This window comes from Mytilus galloprovincialis, chromosome 8, assembly GCF_965363235.1.
Source record: "Mytilus galloprovincialis chromosome 8, xbMytGall1.hap1.1, whole genome shotgun sequence".
In the NCBI taxonomy this organism is placed as follows: Eukaryota; Metazoa; Mollusca; class Bivalvia; order Mytilida; family Mytilidae; genus Mytilus; species Mytilus galloprovincialis.
In genome coordinates this window covers 22,417,865-22,427,190 of record NC_134845.1, presented here as the reverse complement: position 1 = coordinate 22,427,190, position 9,326 = coordinate 22,417,865, and positions in this window count along the sequence as shown.

Below are 9,326 nucleotides of genomic sequence, written 5' to 3'. Positions count from 1 at the left end.
CTTCGCGATCCGCAATTTACCATAATATTTACAATATATGTATATTGTCGGAAAATGTAAGATGTATGTGTACTCGCTACGAAACAGGAACAAAGCTCGACAGAGCCTCGCTTTTCGTCCTGTTTCAAAAGCTAATACAAATAAATTTGATATTTTCCGACAACATCAGTATCAGCGAAAATATTGTTTAACGGATTTTAATAGTTGTACATATCTGTTTATTTTGATCGTGTCATTTCCATCATTCACGACAGGAATTACATAACTAAACCATTTCGTACACGAACTTAACCATGATACTAATGAACCAAACCATGACACCAAATTTTCTTTAATCTTAAAGTGTGTTAAAATGTAGTTTCGTTTAGGAATAATTGACGGCAGATTTATATCATAATGAAATATGTGATGTAACAGACAGTAAAGAAATCATTATACTTAATGCATTAGAAACGAACAACAACTTATAAATTTTGACATACACAATCATTGTTCTGTTTCAAATTATAACTATATGATAAAACCTTTTATGTACTAACATTTTAGCTATAAACAAAGATACTTACCAGCTTGAATTTATATTCAGAAGTTCCCTAAGCGAAAAATCAAAATGTTTATATTGTGTCATTGTTTGTCAATAAAGAACACATAACACAGCCATGTCTAACTTAACCAAACTATGACAAAATCACTGGTACTATATGGATCTCGATATGACCTTACTACCCGTGCTATAGGTTAACATATCCGTGATATAGATTTGACCATAAAACTTAACCTTGATCCATGAAATAAGGCACAGTCGAGGTCTCAAAATATTAATACTTTGAAATACTTATTGAGGATCTTAGCTTTATAAATACTAGAACACACCCGCGAAATCGCGGGCATTTACAGCTTGTAAACTTGTAGGATGAATTTTTGTAAAAGATTTTTTAAGTCAGGGGAATTTCATAAAATGAATCTCCCTTTTTTTTCCAAAGTCCGATATTTGTTTCCTCTCTGTCAAATTCAATTATTGTCGTGTTTCTGACCTTAGACCACAATTATTCTTCCCCTTTGCTACATGCATTTTTTGGTAAAAGTCAAATTAAATTAAAAATTTGCACCGCTGAAAACATGAAACAAATATAACTGCTTATAGACCATTATTATTTTAATAAACTATGCTTCTAGGACAATCCATCAGTGCTTTTTCTTTTAAGAGCCATATTAACATGCCAATGGTAGGATTTGGATCTTGTATAAATGACTAATTAATTAAAGTTTTTGGTCGAGGTAGTTGTTGATGTAGTTGAAGTTCAATCAACTCGAAACTTAGTAAATATGTTCCCTATGATGTGATTATTCTAATGTTAATGCAAAATAAGAGCTTTTACCCCATTTTCACGGTCCACTGAGCACAAAAAATGATAGTGCCGATGTGGCATCCATGTATTATGGCCACATGTTTTACTTATTTCAATATATTTGCAACTGATACGACCCCTTAAGTAGTAAACATTTCGAAGAAAACAGTAGACGGAATACGGACAGTCTCTATATATTATAGTAGTATAATCGTAGTTTACATGTAGATAAACGCGAAAAATAATTGTCCACTCTAATGAGGTGTAATAGTTGTGGTTCTTGCGATATAAAAATCATGATATGGAGAACGCTCTGATTGGCTTATATATTTTTCATTTTTGTTATCTATCATACGATTGGTTCTTCAATGTACTTGTGTGCATGCGTTTAAAACCGGATGTCTTATCGATGACTAAAAGTCAGTCTGATGACGGTAACAATATCCGGATGCCTTTTTTGTCGTTTTTCTCCCGAAGTAACTTAATTTGAATAATCATAAGAATGGATGACAAATGCGACTATGCATGTTACCTATAGGACACAGAGGCATGATGATTGATTTATCGTGGAAGGAAGAGAAGTGACACACAAAATGAGGTCTTCTCGTTTAATAGTATAGATAATGTGCATAATCATGAGCAATGAACATTATAAATACAAAATAAAACGGTCTTAAATTTATATAAGAAACTAAAATTCATGGAGGACGGACGGACGGACAAATAGACTGGTATTGCTATAATTCACCTATACAAATGTATGTGTGGTATTATAATAAGATCCAATGACATTGCACGAATATATCCCTATTCATCATCATCAAACGAAACTCGTGCAAATCTAAAAGAATGCTGATGATTTGAACGTCTTCGTAGCATCATATCTTTAACGATCCTTTTCGGTATCTTCAAAAGACGGTACATGATCTTTCACGGTCCGTTCGCATTCAGCTTTCATATTTTTTTTTTTACTTTTAGCGTTCTTTATATGGGTTGGTCCAGCTATGCGAAAAGGACGCATGAGGATTTTTATAGCGTAGTTTCCTTTTGTATATCCTTTTACTTCTATTTTATTATTTTATGAACTTTAACGGGTAAGTGTAAATGACATTTTGAGGGGTCACATGCTGAGCCTCTTTAGTGCCAAGTAAATAGAAATATTTTTGTTTGCCGAACATTTAAGCTGGTGTGCACATAGACATAAAAAACCTGGTGCTCATAACTTTCAAAATCGGATGCGCTCGACATTTAAACTAAGGTACACGAATTTGAAAGTTGTACGCCAATTTGAAAGTCATACGAACAAGTTTGAAAGTCATGCACACAAGTTTGAAAGTCATGAACACAAGTTTGAAAGTCATGCACACACGTTTGAAAGTCGTGTTCGCCAGTTCTATAATTTTCACAGCATCTTTGAAAGTCGTGCGCCAGTTTGCAAATTCTGCACATCGTTTTTATAGTCGGGCGCAACAGTTTAAAAGTCATCAACTACAGTTTTAAAGCCATGCGCACCATATCTTGATGGTCGTAAACACCATTTTGGAAAGTCGAGAGCACGTCAAGTCATGCACGCAAGTTTAAAAATCATGAACATATAAGTTCAAAAGTCGTGCACACGATTTGTCAATCAGGTGCGTGCAAGATATAATATCTGGCAAACAAACATATTTATATTAACATGACACTCAGGGGGTTCCTTAGTTATGCTTTACTATACCTACCTACCTATCCTCTTCAATTCTGCCGGAGCATAGGGTCGTCACAAGATTTCGCAATCCAGGTCTGTCTCTAGCCCTGGTTTTTGCTTCTCCCCAGATCATGTCAGGCTCCTTAAGTTCGGCTTCAATCGTTCGACGCCAGGTGGTTTTGGGAGTTCCTATTGGTCTCTTACCCTGGGGGTGTCCATCTAAGAGCTGTCCTGGTGATATTTGATACAGGCATCCTGAGAACATGCCCCAGCCATCTGAAGCGCCTCTGTCGAATTTCTGTCAGGATACACATAGATTTAGTAATTTCAAGGAGATGTTCTTCTGAAATCCGGGTTGGCCAGAAGATTTTGCAGATTCGCCTCAAACAATTGTGGTGGAAACTTGAGAGCGATCTCATATCTGTTTTTGTTACTCTCCAGTATTCACTTCCATACAAAAGGACAGATCTAACATTACTGTTATATAGCCTGATCTTTGTTTTCCTGTTGTATTGTTTGGACTTCCAAAAGGGTCGTAGTCTTTGAAATACTGATCTTGCCTTCGCTATAGCATACTTTTAATATCTTTTTGTGTCGGATCTTCTGTACTAACCACAGTTCCTAGATAAGTAAATTTATCTACCTGTTGAATTTCTGTGCCCTCAGCTTTTAGTCTCAAGTTGGATGTTGTGTGAAATCGCATTTCTTGGGTCTTTTTTGCGTTCAATTCTAGTCCATTTTGGCTTGCAAAATGGCTGAGTCGATCTGTCTTTTCCTGCATATGTTCTTGTTTTGATGACAGGAGTGCTTTATCATCAGCAAAGTCAAGGTCTTCTAGGGTTGTAAACATTGACCATGGGATGCCTCTTTTTTTTGTCACTGGTGGTTTTCTGCATCACCCAGTCAATGGCAATCAGGAATAAGATGGGTGAGATGATGCAGCCCTGTCGTACTCCAGATTTTACTTCAAACCAGTCAGTTTCCTTGTTGTTGAGTATCACAGCACATTCAAAGTTGGTATAAAAGCATCTTATCAGTGTTACAATCTTTTGTGGCACTCCATATTATAAAAGGATTGTCCAAAGAGTCTATCTGTGTAGACTGTCAAATGCTTTCTTGAAGTCAATAAAGTTGATATATAAAGGTGTCTTCCATTCTATACACTGCTCAATGATGTTTCTAAGAGCAAAGATCTGATCAATGCATCCTTTCCCTTTTCTAAACCCAGCTTGTTCCTGTCTTAACCTGTCATCCAGTTCAGAATCTATGCTGTTTAACAGTATTCTGCAAAACACTTTACTTGGGATTGAGAGTAATGTTATCCCTTTCCAGTTGTCACAATTCCCCAGATCGCCTTTCTTTGTTAATTTAACAATTAGACATTTTGCCCAGTCATCATGTATTGTTTTCTTCTTCCCATATGTGTTTAAAGAGATCATGAAGTATGACTGTTGCTGTGTTGATGTCAGCTTTCAGTAGTTCAGCTTGAATCCCATCTATGTCTGCTGACTTTCCTGATTTCATGGATTTAATTGCCTTTGTTATTTCTTCTTTATATGGTGGTTCAGTGCTTATATCTAGATCTTCAAATTGTGGTGCTCCCTAAAATTTATTTATTGGCTCTGGTCTATTCAAAACAGCCTTGAAGTGTTCTACCCAACGTGCAGCCTGTTCCCTTTCAGTAGTAATGATTTTTCCATTTTGTCTTTCACTGGAGGTGGTTGTTTGGCGATTTTGTAGACTGTACTTAAATCACCTCTTGTGGCCGCCTTTTCTGCTTCTTCAGCTCGTTCTTCAAGATGGTTCCTTTTATCTTACATGTATCTACCCCTATATCTTTCTCTGCATATTCTTTTTGTGTTTGTTCTTTCAACCTTGGTGACATAGTGCTAAGGACCTTCTCCTTGAGTTTTGCTCAGGTTCTTTCAGACGGTTGACATTGAGGATCTTTCTCCCAGGTTTGTTATTGTCTGGTACCTTTTTAAGCTTTAGTTGGAGTTTAGCTATAACTAAGTGATGGTCGCTGTTCACATCTGCTACTCTAAATGCTCGTGTATCAAGTAATGATCGTCTCCATTTGCCATTTATGATGATGTAGTCAATCTGATTTTTGTCCCTATTGTTTGGAGAATTCCACGTGATTTTGTGTATGTCTTTATGTTTAAATAGGGTTCCTAATTAGTCCATTAGTTAAACACATATTTGCCAGTCTCTCTCCGTTCATTCATTACGCCATGACCTTCTTTTCCCATAGCTCTTTTATGTTCTGTATTTACTTTCCCACCTTTTTCATTTTGTTCTCCTATAATGAGAAGAACATCATGTTGTGGTGTTTTGCTAATCTGAGCCTGAAGCTTCATAATAAGTGTCTTTGATTTCTTCTTCCGCATTATTTGTAGGCGAGTAGGACTGTATAAATGTTGTCTTGGCATAGCTGGAATTAACGCGAGCTCTAATCAATCGCTAATTTACAGGTTCCCATTCTATCATGCTCTTTGTACTTTCCATATCCATAATAATTGCCACTCCTCCTGTATGTTAGTTGTCATTTCTGCCAGAGTAGATGATGGTATGACCCTGTGTAGTATTTTTTCCTGACTCTGTTCACCTGCATTCACTGATGCCTGATATTCCTAGTTGGCACCTTTCCATCTCTCTTATGACTTGCGAAGATTTTGAGACCTGTAACATAGTTCGCACATTCCATGTGCCGATCCTAATTGTCTTTTTTGGATCCATGAGATTCCGGTTCCTGTCCAAGGCCTCATGAGTTAGGCTTTTTCTGTGTGCAATCATTCTGCTGCCTGTGCAGTCTGTCATCCTGTTTGTTGATTTCTTGTGTTGATTTCTGTAATAAATTGTTGTTTTATAAGACGAGGTTATTAGCCTCATGCTTAATACCCAACTTGGAGGACCAGGGGTTTTGTCGTTGAGGTTCTCGTCCTCTAGATCAGTTGCCGTGCTGGGCTGATGAGTGGTGTTCTACCCAGTTTGTTCAGAGTGCTCTCTCTTAGACAGATTGCCTTACCTGGCTTACAACCCCTATCTGGCTGACTATTTACCCATAGCTGAGACAAGGGCATTCCACTGTCGATATAAATCAATAGTTAATATTGCTTTTCGAACAGGGCCAATTTCGGACGTTCACTTCCGGTTTAATTTTTCTAACGCCATTATTTAAATTTGGTGGTATTGTTATGCATAGAAACGTTTGTATTATATTTTTGAACAGCTTAAATGATTTGCAATGTCTTGTTACCTTTTTTTAAAAAGTCTTGAAACGGAAAAACAGGGCCAATATGAAAAAAAAAGACGTATCGGCCCATGGGTTCATATACATGTTCATGTATCACTTCATGTCGGTCATTGTAAATATTGGCCCTGTTATAGATTCTCGATCAGCTGTATTGGCCCTCAACTCTTCCGATTCTCGGGTCCAATAAGCTTATCTCGAATCTATAACAGGGCCAATATAGAACCAACCAGTTAATAACACTATGATATTAAACTATCATATACGGGTCATTATAAAAATAAGTGCAAATTTCGACGAGGTAATATTTTGAAAAATGATGTCATTGTTTAAAACATTTAAATGTGTCCCTCTATTCTAAAGTATGGTAGCAACGATATTCAGAAATATGCAATGGGAAAAATGAAGAGTTCCTTCAATTTTAACATTTTTAGGTCATCCTTTGATAGAATCGTGTCCATGGTGTTACCAATTTAAAACATACATTTAGGTTCTGAATATTATTGTTAAACAACAAAAAACTGTTCCAATTTGTTGTTCAGGTTTAAATTACGACTTATTGACATAATTCATATATAGCTGAGCTATAGCTGTTTTATTCAAACATAAATTTTAGAATACATTGTCCTAAATAAATTAGCTGTCCTAATTATGGCCGTTGTAAATACTAAAAAATACACTTAAACTGAATATATGTAAAATGTATAAGATTAAGTGATAAGAATATGTCTAATCCTTCGTATACGACCTAAAACACTTTCATTTATGAACAAAAATTTACAAAAATGTTGCATTTTTATATAGTAACACCACTGACCCTCCAGTTACTCTAATGACACAAAAGTATCACCATTGACATCACATTTCAAATTTTACCTTTATTAAGTACTGAACACAAAGCCAAGCACACCGAGCAAAAGAAAAAGATAAAAACAAATTATTGTTAATAGTCTTACTAAATAGTGTCATTGGTGTTACCAGCATACATCAGTTTGTGAAAACTTTGAAATGTAATACACGATACTGTTAAAATATTGTTAAATAAGTATTGTGTTTCATAAATAATATGATGTTTCGCTTGTTGTACATGAAAGAAACACACAACAATGCTGATTGTCATGATACATTCAGCGGTGTTACTAAACTGGTCAATGTTGTTATTTTATCAAAATGGTCTCACCATTGACAGTAACACAAATGATTTGAGCTGTATTTTAAGATTTAGTTACGAAATAAGTGCTCCATACCCCTATTCTATATGTTGTTACTGGTGCATGTTTCTATAATCAAGGGTTTAAGAAAACAATAAGGATAATTGTATAACATTTCATACTGTAAACTGTGTACATTGCATCACAAAACAATCATATCTAACATATGCAAGTGTTATTTTGATACATGTTGGTATATGTTCATGTCTTTTGACTTAAACATACCAAATAACATAGTTTAGCATGTTTTTTTTTTCATGACCCATACGTGAACATTTAAGCAAGCAAAAGAAAACCAGATTTAACTAACAATTTATTAAGAAAAATGCCTATGCCAAATTAGGAAAATTACAGTTGTCTGCTCTTTTGTTTTAAACAATGTTTTTTTGTTTGTTCATATTTTACAAACATTTATTCAGCAAGGATCTTCGTTTTACAGATATTACTATGCATAAAAACTAATGGGCATCAGCTGAGACAATCTTTGCTTTTTAAACAAAATAAAACTTATGCAGGACGGACAGACACCCTTATATTATTGTAATGAAACTATTCGGTGTGGTATCATAAAAAAATCCAATCAAATGGCACTGAAACCATTATAGTCCTATTCACAAACAAAAGTGAGGCGGAATAAGTCGTGTAAATCCAATCTGATAATATACCGATTACAAGCATAAATAATTACTAATAAATAAAGAAAGATTCGTTTTCATAGATTGTTTTTTGCAGTAACGTATAAGCGGCAACAGATCGTTCAAGAGCCTTTTCACGATCATTCAAATGCAGTACCCGATCTTTCACGATCCGAAATATATTTTTTTTCATAAATAATACCGTTTTTGTAAAGTTTCTAAATAAACTGAATATTACCGTTTTTGTAAAGTTTCTAAATAAACTGAATCAAAATAACTTAAAAAACTATTCCAAACAGTAAAATTGAACGATATTTCTAAGAAAAAATGGTTTATGTATTTGAAATTTGAAAAAAAATCATTTTTGTTTACATTTTTATTTGTCTGAAATTTCGAAGAGCAATATACCTTTTGTAGTTATGTTAAAACGGTGAACTTTTAAGTCTTGACTTTTTTCTGATACTAATCAGAATGTTGAACCATTTTGGCAGACAGTTTCATTTTCTAATATTTTTTCATAATCAGTTAAATAAGATTATTTACTGACGGAGCATATGTCTTCTTGATAATATTTTATTCACGATCCTAATAGTATACCAAATCATTTACGACCTGAAAATCTCCAAAGACGCCGGTCCCAAGCCCGCATGAAAAAGGGTGAATGTTATTCAATAGTTGCATGTAATAATGAGACAAAAAGTAGAAAATGATTATTTTTTTCAGATCATGTGCCATTTGTAATCATCTTCTCAATCTTTTTACACCTATATCTTTTTGCCAAGAATTTAAAATTATAAAAGTTTACAATATTGTTATCATTAGATGCACAGTTTGATTTTTTTTTAATATTATTAAAATAACAAGTCGAACAAAACTCAAGAAATTTGTTTTGGCTTTAATATTTAGATAATTTTGAGAGATATACACTTCCAGAGACAAAACTAATAGAGACAAACTTTATAACCATACATGTATATAATAGCATGTTACTAAACCAGGAAAAAAACGTCTCAGTTACAAATCAAGCTTGTTACAAATCGACCAGGTACGGAACTACCAGGTTACAAAACGACTAGCATTCTTTATATTCTATAACTAGAGAGCAGTACAATATAAATGCAGGGGAAAGTACAATAATAAACAGTGTTAAGGTAACTAAAGTTTCAATCTATCACAAATACCACCCCATTA